Raw genomic sequence first — 12,523 nt, 5'->3', positions numbered from 1 at the left:
GAAAGAATATAGCAGAGGACAGAATCTTTTCTGCTAGGGAAACCAGTAAAGATGTCACCATACCATTGCCCCAAGGAATCAAAGAGTTTTAATTCCTGAAGTAGGCAGATTTCATAATGAATGGTGCTAGATCAGTTGACATAGAAGTATATAGTGCCATATAGGAACAAGCAACCCAATCTGCATAACAATGAAAGCATGAAGGATCTGCCAGTACTGAAGGACCATGGCAGAGAGGAAATCTATTTCATTCTGAATCAGGTGGAGGATCTGGGAAGTGAGGTTGAAGGATTCTGGGATTTAACATTACAAATTGCAGGATACCGCTTAAAGAGTCCCCAAACCTGAGAGCATCATGTCAATAGCAATCCACATTTCGCTCTTGGATCGAGATCTTCTATCTGACAAGGGGTACCCAACCAACAATAATCAGATAAAATAAATACAGTAGTCAGTAAGTTGACTCTATCATGGAAATCTTGGAAGTGCTGCTTTACTGGGTGTGGGGCATGCTCAAATTGAAAAGAAACTTCAAGTACCAGCAAAAGGGATAGGTCAAGTTAATCCCATGGGCCAGGGCTTGCAGAGTCTAGCAAGACAGTGGGAAGTAACCAAGAACAGCCTGATTAAGGCCTTTTCAACCCTGAAGGACTACACAAAGTTCCTATTCTGGAAATACTTATAGGATCAATACCTTGGGCACTACTGAATGTGTAACTCTCTGGGAAACAAACATCATCCAACAGAAAATACCTTTTTTAATGAATACTCACTTCTTTTATTACTCTATTGTAATTTTTTTTATGCTGGAAAGTGTTCAGAAGTTTCTTAAAATTTAACAGTCAACAGAAATTCACTTTAATTATAGCTCTATTGAAGACTGCAAAACCTGGATTATTGCCATTTAAGTCAATAAGGCAATTTAGAAATTAAGAAGCATTTGTCTATCTGAATAGGGTTTCATGAATTTTAAACGTGATGAAAAATTGCAGTATTACATCTTCTGTCAAGTGATGCTCCCCTGCTATTAGCACTGACAGTTTAGAACTAGATGGGTCTTTTTTATGAACAATACACGTGTGCCTTTCTAGAATGTTAATATCTACATGTTTATTGAGATGTCTTAATATTTTTTCTCAAGTGTACGTTAATTAAAAAGGGGGAGAACTTTATTTTCAATTCTATTTAAAACTGTAAAGACATGCAGGTTGTGTCTAGGAGTAGAAAATCATATCATGATATATTTGTCACAATGTCTTAATTTTATCTTTTCTAAAATTTAAAAAATGAAAATATATCATGGCATGTGAAAAAAAACCCATGGCAATGGGTTACTGAAAATATATAGCTGATAGATTTTGGAACGAGTATTCAGTATGTCTGTTCTAGAAAGGTATATATACATGGCACAATTTTCAGCTTTCTCTTACTGTATCTCCATATCCCATCAGTAAAATTACTAAGGATGTCCTTCATCAGGTATCTACTTCAGAGAAGTCAGTTAATATATGAATTGGTGTGTGTCTATGAGGTACCTGAAACAGGAAACCTGGCTTTTCCTTCTGAAAAACTACCTCATAGTTGCTGATGGTCCATTTTGTGAGACATCATATTTTATAGTTGTCCAGTCAATTTGTTGTTCAAGTGCTAGTAGTATTGTTTGGAGATAAATGTACTTACCTCACTTCCCATAACATCTGGTGTAAATAATTTGAGAACATCCTTCTATGTTTTGCCATAATCAGTTTTCTTTCTCTGTATCCAGGGAGAATACCCTGTTTTCTTTACATTATAACCAAAAGGTAGCTTTAGATCACAAAATAATAATAGAAATAAAAACAAAACCACAATTAAAAAGTCAATTAAGTACTGTTTAAGATAGCTATACTATATTCACTTTTTAATTTTGGCTTTACCCAAATTCATTAAAATTGCTATTTTGACATGTAAATCGGTATACTTGCAACATGTCAGGAAAATGTGACTATTTTCCTCTTGTCTATATAACTTTCTATTGGATTTTATGGGCTAGAGCAGACTGATTGGATGGATGAGATATTTTTGCCACTTTTGATTACCTTTTCAATATTTTAAATGGATATTGACTCACTATGCTCATCCAATCATTTGTATAATTTGGTTCATCTGATGAACTCCAACGCATCAGTTTCTAAGTCTCAGAATTAACAATGAGTATGTCAACCCAAGCTTATTAAAAGTTTTCTATGTAATAGGCACTATAGTAGAAGCTGAGAATATAAAGACAACAGGGAAACCATTTTTATTCTAATTTATAATCTAGCTGCAGAAGGACAAAAATATACATTTGGTGATAAGAAATGGATAGGAAATAGACACAAGATAAATTTTGAAAAAAGGCAGTTACTTTTGGGGGAAATAGAAAGTAATTTTTAAATACTCTGAAAGGAGATGTAAGAGAAATAAATGGTTACTTAGAAAATATAAAGCGTATCGTAATCAACTTTAGGCAGCTAAGAAGTGCTACATGAAGATTTCTGAACTTGGAGTCAGAAAGACATTAGTTTAAATCATCTCAGTTGCTTATTAGCAGTGTGACCCTGGGCAAGTCACTTAACTTCTGTCTGCCTCAGTTTCCTCAACTGTAAAATGTAGATCATCATCATAGTACCTCCCTGTATTGTCATGAACCTTGTGGAGGTCCCATAAGAGGAATGAAGAATAGTCACTCATCTTTTTTATTGTCATAACAGATGCGGTGAAAATGAACCTAGAAAGAGTTAATCAGTTTAATTGTGGTTAATTTTCCTGCAAGTGATTTTTCACTGGGTAAATGTGATGTGGGGTAAATTTTGTCCCCTTAGCACTGATGTTTAATTAATTTATTAAATATCTACTATGTGCCATGCACTATGTTTATCACTGAGAATACAAAGAAAGAAAAAGACAATCCCTGTCCTTGAGGAGCTCAAAATCTAATGGGGAAAGCAACATACAAACAACTATGTGCAGATAAGCTATATACAAAATAAATAGGAAATAATCAACAGAGGGAAAACTGTAAATTAGCAGGGATTGGGAAGGCTTTCTATAGATGGTGAAATTTTATCTTGGACTAGAAAGAAGCCAAGGAAGCTAAAATTCAGAGAGATAAGGAGCAAGAGCAGCATCTCAGGAATGAGGGACAGTATATGAAAATACCTGTAGTCAGTAAATGTATTGTTTATTGAAGGGACAGCAAAGTGGCCAGTGTCATTGGAATGGGTGAATGGGGTCTTAGATTTAAGAAGACTGGTAAGGTGGGGATGGTAGATGTGTGTTCATTCCCCCAGTGACACTCTTGATTTGGCCATCTCAAGAAGGATAGGACTCTCAAAAAGCCATATTTGTTGGCTTATAGGAACAGAGAGGGAAGTCTGCAGAAATGTAGCTCTGATCATCACTAGAATATATATAACAGCTTTCCTGTTCTTTTAGAGGTAGTGTAATATCAGAACCAAGACATGAGGTCTGTCCATCTGTTCTTTGCCTCCTAATGTCACTTCTATGTTGTATTTTTCTTTAAATCAGAAAGTGTCACTCTTGTTAAGTACAATAATTGAAACTTTTCCCATATACTTAACATTATGTAGTTGTAGTATACTTAACATCCGGTCATTCTACTCTTATGCTAAGTCAATTTTATACTCACATATATAATTTCCTAAACTCTAAAACTTACCAATTTCTTCATCTCGTTAAATCCCATGACCTACTCCTTCACCAGCCCTCAGCCAAATATATCTAGGACATAAATAGATAATTCTAGAATCTAGCTCTTCCCCCTCCAAGGGAGTCTTTGATTCCTATATGAAAAAGATTTCCTAATGTTTTGGGGATAATGTATAACCATTCCTGTTTAACTTTTTAAAAGTCTGCATGACCTGTCCCCAATCTATTTTTTCAGTCTCATTGGATATTTCTCCCCCTCCAGGATTCTATTAGGCATAAAAATAGGCATGTATACATAAAAATATATCGACACTGTATGTGTGTGTGTAATGCATGCAAATACACATATAAAGGAAACAATGTGTACTCTTAAAATGTGGGAGAATTGAACCCAGAGGTAACCACTTTCTTACTCATAAATGCTATGGAGATTCCTAGGGTACAGATTCAGCATTCTGATTACACCTACTACTGCCGTTAGACCAAATGCAGACAAGGAAATCTGTAAGGATTCTGATGATCAGCCAATCAAACTGTTATTCACATGTGGCACTTTACCTCTCATCTCTTGTGCTCTTATACTTGCCATGCAACATTCCTGGAATGTTCTCCCTTATTTATTCTAATAGAACTTTTAAAGATGGAAACCAGGAAACATTTTCCACATGAAGCCTTCCCTATTCTCTTCAGCTGATAATGTTTTGCCTTTTTTGTAAAACTGTTACTTAACTAATAATATGATGTGATATGATAAGATCCAGTGTGATATGATGTAAAGCACTACATGAGATGATGCAAAACAATAGGATGTAAAACGTCACGTAACATAATAGCCTAACATAAAGAAATTATGATATATGAATATATGATGCATGTAATAAGATATCATGTCATTACAACACAATAAAGTAAAATAACAAAAGTAATTGACTATTATAACGATTATTATATTGAAAAATATATATGTACAAAATATGTATGTATATATATAATATGTATATATATATAATTTTAGTGTGTATATGTGTGTTTGTGTAAGTATATATTTACACACAGAGTAAAATTTAATACACAAAATGAAACAATTCTTATTGAAAAGGAGCTTGTGTCCTAATGGAAGAGAAACCAAGTATATGTTAAATATGTCTGCATAAATACGAAACAAATAAATAAATCTTTATATAATCAGCTATATAATGCTTGATTGATGTGGTTGTTGTGTTCCTCCTTCATTTTCAAAGAAGACCATGACATCAGAGAAATGATGACACGACTTGCACTTAACTTTGTTTTGAGTGAGGGAGGGCTGAATAACTATGTACATACCGTAATATTCCTATGTATACATATGCTCTTTTTCTTCCAGTCAGTAAAAATTTACTAAACATGTTCCAAGTGCCAAGCACCTTGCTAAATGTGGGAATTAAAAAGAAAAAAAAACACAATTATTAGGAGTTATTTTTCCCATTCAAATTCTTGATAAAGATGTTTCACATTCGTCTTTTGTAGGGTCTTGGATCCTGTTGGGACCGCATAAAACTGATGAGAGGGCCTTTCATCATCTCCAAGTTCATGGGGTTTGGGAATGTTAATTTAAGGCATCACCGGGGGGGGGGGGGGGGGGGGCGGCTAACAGTCACATTCTGTCACACATCAGATGAGCCACGTGTCTGGGACCCTGGACAGCAGCATGGCCATGGTTACGTGGAGGTGCACATGGCCATCTCAGAGGGGTAAGAGAGGAGTGGACCGGGCGATGGCATTCTCCTTCTACACCGAGGAGGATCTTAGTCTGGCAGGGACTAGGGAGCAGCGAAGCCGAAGCCGGGGTCATCTAGCAGTGCCAGGCAGAGAATGGAGAAGGTAGTGGCTGCCCATATACACTTATATGAATATGTATATTGTGTAAAATAGATATGTACTTAGTTTAGCTTCCTATTTATACGCTATTTATTTATTTGTAAAGTAATTGTCTCTCCCATTAGGATGAAAGACAGTTGTCAGTAGGAATTGTTTTGTTCTTTGTACATGTAACAGTTGTTTTTTTCAGTTATCTCTGATTCCATTTGGTGTTTTCTTGGCAAAGATGCAGGAGAGGTTTGCCATTTCCTTCTTTAGCTCATTTTAAAAATGAGGAAACTGAGGCAGACCATATTAAGTGGCTTCTACAAGGTTGCACAGTTTAGTAAGTGTCAGATTTGAACTCAGGAAGATGAGATTTCCCAGATTCAGGCAGAACACCTCATGCACTATGGCGCCACCTAGCGCCAACTTGTCTCTTTAGCACCAAGTATATTTCCATAGGAGGTGCTTAAAATTTCATGTTGATTGTATAATTGTTCAGTGATTTCCTATTTTCTGTCTATGGTCAAGGATTTCAGTAATTAGATGAGGAATGTGTCTTGAATATCATGTGCAAGTTATTGGTGTTTGGTACGGTGTGGCTGACAGATGACAATTATGACATTTCAGCTGGACTTTGTAGTTAGCAAAAATAGATTGAAGCAGTGTCTGTGAAGTACTCTGCAAGAACAGAAGCTCTGAAGAATCAGAAGAAGTCAGTAGACACGTGCACAGTTCCCCAGCTCACTACAACATTCAGGGGAAAGGGAGAGAATTGATGTGCATGTCAGGTGAGATGCATAGCCCAGTCCAGAGCACAGAACTCTGGGTCTGGCTGTAGTTACTGAACAGATTCACAAGAACCACGTGGGACAGAGACTTTTGGGACAGTCAATCAGTGAGTCACTTAGACTGTCATTCTCATTGCTGTAAATGTCACAACGGCATTATTATTAGGAAAGATAGCTAACCTTGTATAAAGGTGTCAGATAAAGTTTGAGAAACTGATAACGATCCTCAACTAAATGAAGCTGAACAAACCAGTTATTGGATATATAAGAACATAGACAAGTCAATCAGTGGTTATATTGGTAGTCATTTCTGTCAGCTTGGGACAAGCCACAGTCCAGTCCTCACAGCCTTACACTCATTATCAAAAGACCTGGTTATTCAATTCAATTCAACTTCTCATAAGTTATATGGTCTTGAGAAAGTTATTTATTCTCTCTAAACCTTACTTTCTGTTTCTACAGAAAATGGAACAAGTAATTACTCTTCCTACTTCGATTGCATGGAACAATGAATTTTAAAAGACTTAGGAAACTGTAAGAAGAGCAACAGTATTAGAATTACTGAAAAATGTAATTAACTTTTTAAAACTAAATTATTATTACATGAATATGATGCCATATTCAATCAAGAATATCTTGATTTTGGCATGGTATTTGCCAAATTATTTCATAATAAAATCAAGACAAGAGAAAAATGAGGCGCATATGATAGGAAAATGGTGATTTGAAACTGGTTCAATTAACAGACCAAGGTTTAAATCCTGTCACTTTGCTCTTGCAATCCTGAATTTGGAATCAAGAAATCTTTGTTCAAATCAGCCATTTTCTGATCATAAAAAGATGATCTCTCAAATCCTCAATTTCCTCATCTGTGAAATGATTGTAATAATTACTCTATGTTCCTCATATGATAACAGTATGAAGAAAGTAGTTTGTAAATTTTGAAATAGGTAAATTTTTGAATTATATCTATATTTTAGAGTTTTTTAGTAAAGTACTCAAGATTCTATCATTTGCTCAGGTGTATTTTTAATTATGATGTGGACAATCATACAGATGGCATTCTTATAAAGTTTATGGGTAACATAAACCTGTGTGAGATAGTAAATATTTTAAATAATCTGAATTTTAAAAATTATCTTGACATATATAAACTAATGAGCTTAGGCTAATAAAATGAAATTTAATATGGACAATATAAGACTCTAGAATAGATTCTTTAAAAAAAAATATCATCTGGGGGGAGAAGCCAATATGGCTGAAGCCTGCTGGGATCTGCTCCTCTTGGTGTGGCTGGGCTCTGCTCCGGGTCTGGTGTGTGACGGACCTTTCATGTCAGGTTTTCAGGGCTCTCTGGAACAGAAATCTCCTCCATTCTGTTGTTCTGTGGATTCTGCTGCTCCACAATTTGTTGGGAATTCTTCTTTACAGACATTTTGTGGTCTATGGGTTCAGAGCTAGTTTATGTGAATCTTTCTACTCTGCCATATTGGCTTCTCCCCCCAGATGATATTTTTTTTTAAAGAATCTATTCTAGAGTCTTATATTGTCCACATTAAATTTCATTTTATTAGCCTAAGCTCATTAGTTTATATATGTCAAGATAATTTTTAAAATTCAGATTATTTAAAATATTTACTATCTCACACAGGTTTATGTTACCCATAAACTTTATAAGAATGCCATCTGTATGATTGTCCACATCATAATTAAAAATACACCTGAGCAAATGATAGAATCTTGAGTACTTTACTAAAAAACTCTAAAATATAGATATAATTCAAAAATTTACCTATTTCAAAATTTACAAACTACTTTCTTCATACTGTTATCATATGAGGAACATAGAGTAATTATTACAATCATTTCACAGATGAGGAAATTGAGGATTTGAGAGATCATCTTTTTATGATCAGAAAATGGCTGATTTGAACAAAGATTTCTTGATTCCAAATTCAGGATTGCAAGAGCAAAGTGACAGGATTTAAACCTTGGTCTGTTAATTGAACCAGTTTCAAATCACCATTTTCCTATCATATGCGCCTCATTTTTCTCTTGTCTTGATTTTATTATGAAATAATTTGGCAAATACCATGCCAAAATCAAGATATTCTTGATTGAATATGGCATCATATTCATGTAATAATAATTTAGTTTTAAAAAGTTAATTACATTTTTCAGTAATTCTAATACTGTTGCTCTTCTTACAGTTTCCTAAGTCTTTTAAAATTCATTGTTCCATGCAATCGAAGTAGGAAGAGTAATTACTTGTTCCATTTTCTGTAGAAACAGAAAGTAAGGTTTAGAGAGAATAAATAACTTTCTCAAGACCATATAACTTATGAGAAGTTGAATTGAATTGAATAACCAGGTCTTTTGATAATGAGTGTAAGGCTGTGAGGACTGGACTGTGGCTTGTCCCAAGCTGACAGAAATGACTACCAATATAACCACTGATTGACTTGTCTATGTTCTTATATATCCAATAACTGGTTTGTTCAGCTTCATTTAGTTGAGGATCGTTATCAGTTTCTCAAACTTTATCTGACACCTTTATACAAGGTTAGCTATCTTTCCTAATAATAATGCAATTATATATACATCAATAGAGCCCTCCCTTGTCTGTCAGTTTTCCATTACTCTGGCTATGAATGGGCAACCTTCTTGTCCGGTTACATATTGTCTTTGATAAAATCCTTTACACTGATTCTGAAGCTTCATTCTTTATTAGTGAAAGGCCATAGCCCACTCATTATTCCCAAATCAAAATAACCAATATTATGCCCTTTTAATGACCTGTAGTTTTAATTTGATAGAGGTTACCATCTTATATATCACTGGAAAATTGTCAGTGTTAAAAAGATTTATCATTGTTTTATGGAAAAGTTTGGGATCATTAAAATATTACACAAGTTCCCAAAGGAAATTTATTCTGTTCCTCTCCCATTCAGTCCTGAGCCTGTTCATACATATGACTTGTGTGAAATATTGGTACAAAAAAATTCAATATTATTAAATTGGACACTGTAGTTCATTCATTTTATTTATTATTTTTATAATTTATGGAATAAAGTAAGAATTTCTATAGCATAGCATAACAAAAAAGATCATTGCACATAAAACTGAAATCTAAACTTGTCATTCTTTTAATATACATAATAAAAATCACAATTCAAAATTAAATTAATTATTATTATAATTGGGCTCAATGATTATGAATATTTTCTATTTCTGAAACTGAAAATTTCTTTTTTATTTTGATATTGGTACAGTGTTTCTTGAAAACAAGAACATCTGGAAGAGTTCACCATCTGCAAGAAATCCTGCTTCATTTAATTCCTTCCTATGCAATCCCAATGACAATGTGTTTCTTTTTTTTTATTACATTTCTCCCCATTTTAGCCTGTAGCTGATACAATAATAATTGGGTGATAAAAAAGGTCATGTGTGATGTTGAAGAAATCATTGAAGAAATAACATGATCTCTTTCTTTAAATTTAATTTATTATTTATTTATTTTTGGCATTCAATTCTTTTACTTTTAAGTTTCAAATTATCCCTCTCCTTCCTGTCCCTTTCCAAGCTATTGAGAAGGCAAGCCATTACTCATGGGAAATCAGACAAAGAATACAACTGTATTAGCCATGTTGCTAACAGAAAAGCAAGAAAAAGAAATGAGGTGAAAAGAAATATGATTCAATCTGCTTTCAGACTTATTACTTCTCTTTTTGCATATGGATGACATTTTTCATCATGAGTTCAATGGAATTGTGTTGGATCATTTTATTAACCAGAATAGCTAAGTTGATCATCCTTAAAATAATGCTGTTACTTCATTCACTCTTCTGGTTCTGCCCAGTTCACTTTCCGTAAATTCATATGAAAAAATTCAGGTTTTTCTGAATGCCGCCCTTCATTATTTCTTTTAGCACAACAGTATTCCATCACAATTATATACCACAAATTGTTCAGCCATTCCCTAATTAGTGGGCATTCCCTCAATTTCTAAATCTTTACCACCAATAAGAAAAAAAAAACACTTCTATAAATATTTTTGTATATAAAGTTCCTTTTTCTCTTTTCGTTGATCTCTTTGAGATACAGATTTAGTAATGATATTGTTGAGTCAAAGGTTTTGCACGGTTTTATAACCCTTTGGGCATAGTTTCAAATTGTTCTCTATAATAATATCACAAGTCTACCCACAGTACATTAATTTCACAATTTTTCTGCACCCCTTCCAGTGTCTGTCCTTTTCCTTTTATATCATCTTAGCCAATCTAATAGGTGATGTCTCAGTTAATAGTGATTTGTAATTTTTTTCTCATATCACTATAGATATATTTGATTTCCTCTCTTGAACACTCACTATTTATATCCTTTGGCCATTTATCAATTGAGGAATGGTTCTTATTTTTATATATTTGGCTTAGTTTCCTGTATATCTGAAAAATGAAACCTTTATGAGATACATTTTCTGTATTTTTTCATAATTTTATACTTTCCTTTTAATTTTGCTTTATTAGTTTCATCTACATGAAATATTTTTAATTTAATGTAATACAAATAATACATTTCCCGTGATCTTATTGCTTTGTATTCATAAATTCTTTCTTTATCCATAGGTCTAACGGGGAGCATTTTCCATGTTCTCCTAATTTGCTGAAGATATCATCCTTTATGTCTAAATCATGTTAGTGTTTTGATTTTATCTTGGTATATATAGTGTGAGATGTTGGTGTCCAAACCAGTTTCTGTCAAATTGTTTTACACAATGCCCAGAAATTTCGTCCCAAAGCTTGGGTCTTTGGGTTTATCACATAGTAGATTACTATGGTCATTTATGACTATATATTGTGTACTTAATCAGTTTCAGTGATTCACCACAATTTCTTAGCCAGTACCAGATATTTTTCTTGACTATTGCTTTTTTATATAGTTTTATATGTGGTAGGCAGTCTTCACAGTATTTTTTCATTGATTCCCTTGATATCTTTGCCCTTGATTTTGCAAGATTAATTTTGATATTACTTTTTTTAAGTTAAACTTTTTTTATTTAATATTGCAAAAAAAATTAATCAAACAGACCAAAATATCATTGGACTCCTCAGATTCTTCTTTTTTTGTTCCCTCTTTCTTCTTCTCCTCAACTGGGGCAACTGTGCTAGCAGCAGCTCTTCCAATAGGAACAGCACCACCAGATACTACAGCAGGTCCACCAATTCTCACATTGCAGATGAGACTTGCAAAGTTTACATGGGACAGGGCCTTTGCAAAAATAATCTAGGCCATAATGGTTCAACATTTACACCTGCGGCTTTAATGAAGGCATTGATTTTATCCACCATGACAGTAACCTCATCATTATGAAAGGTGAGGGCACAGAAGATGCAAGCACATCTGGAGATGGTCATTTTAGTAGATGGATGAGGAGAGACTTGTTTGTGCTATTCTCTGGTTGAAGTGAGGGTTCCCTCCAATATGGCCTTAACTTCTGAAGAAGAACCAAACTCTATTCAGAAAACTAAAGAGTTTGTTATATCTAAAGCTCTACAAACTACTTCTTTGATAGTTTCATTGTTATGAAACCAACTAGGTAAGTTAATTGAGATAAAATTATCATTTTTATTATAATATCTTGGACTACCATGATCAATTCTCCAGTTGATTTGATCCATCTTTATTTCCATGAAAAGTATTTTGTAATTGTCTTCATTTAGTTCTTGAGTGTGTTTTGGGAGGTAGACTAAAAGATATTTTATGCCATCCATTTATTTTAAATTATTTAATTTTAGTACCTAAGATTTATTTTTCTTATTTTATTTTAGTCATTTTATTACCTAAATTATTTGAAATAGAATTTGTCTTTCAATATCTTCCTGCAAAGCTTTCTTGGTTAATGCATAGAAATATTGTGGATTTAAATGTGTATATTTTATAACCTTCAACTTTACTAATGTCGGAAATTGTTTCAAATAGCTTTTTAGTTGATTTTATGGGATTCTCTAAGTATGCCATCATATCATCTGCAAAAAGGGATAATTTTACTTCCTCAATGCCTAATTTTATTCCTTCAATTCATTTTTTTATTTTATTATTATAACCAGATTTTCTAGTGCAATATTGAATAATAATGGTGACAGTGGATATCCTTACTTCACCATTGATCTTTTTATGTTAGAATTCTAGATGATTCCCAT

General features: G+C 33.5%; 1 pseudogene; it reads right to left on the bottom strand.

Moving 5' to 3' along the window:
* Positions 1 to 11,397: 11,397 nt before the first annotated feature.
* LOC140510577 (large ribosomal subunit protein P1 pseudogene) lies at positions 11,398 to 11,737 on the bottom strand (annotated as a pseudogene).
* Between the last annotated feature and the right edge of the window lie 786 nt (positions 11,738 to 12,523).

The sequence above is a fragment of the Notamacropus eugenii genome, chromosome 6 (assembly GCF_028372415.1).
Source record: "Notamacropus eugenii isolate mMacEug1 chromosome 6, mMacEug1.pri_v2, whole genome shotgun sequence".
In the NCBI taxonomy this organism is placed as follows: Eukaryota; Metazoa; Chordata; class Mammalia; order Diprotodontia; family Macropodidae; genus Notamacropus; species Notamacropus eugenii.
The sequence above is the reverse complement of the archived record's forward strand: the minus strand, read 5'-3'. Positions and strand labels throughout refer to the sequence as shown.